Source organism: Crocodylus porosus, unplaced genomic scaffold, assembly GCF_001723895.1.
Source record: "Crocodylus porosus isolate Cpor-Errol unplaced genomic scaffold, CroPor_comp1, whole genome shotgun sequence".
Lineage (NCBI taxonomy): Eukaryota > Metazoa > Chordata > Crocodylia > Crocodylidae > Crocodylus > Crocodylus porosus.
In genome coordinates, this window is record NW_017728951.1 from 56,507,927 (window position 1) to 56,508,193 (window position 267).

At 56.2% G+C, this 267-nt stretch overlaps 1 long non-coding RNA gene across 1 annotated transcript in view; it reads left to right on the top strand.

The window, feature by feature from the left end:
* LOC109323885 overlaps window positions 1-267 on the top strand; it is a 15,332-nt gene that overhangs the window by 14,261 nt on the left and 804 nt on the right. The window lies entirely within an intron of this gene.

The following is a 267-nucleotide window of genomic DNA, read 5'->3' on the forward strand; positions in this document are numbered from 1 at the left end:
ATGGCTGCCCCCCCAACACCAGGCACTGTCACTTAAAAAAAAAAAGAGAGAAAAGCCTCTACTTGCCTTAGAAGCAGGGCTGTGGGGGCTCCGGGACCTCCTGGCAGGGCACCACAAGGCAGAAGGGCCCGGGGTGGGGCCACTGGTGCTGTCCTTCTGCCCTCACTGTGTGGGTGGGGCCCCAGTGGGGCCCCAGTGACCCTGACAGCAGCTAAACTGCAGGTAAGTGCTGGATTTTTTTATTTTGCTTTGTTTTTTAATGTTGGC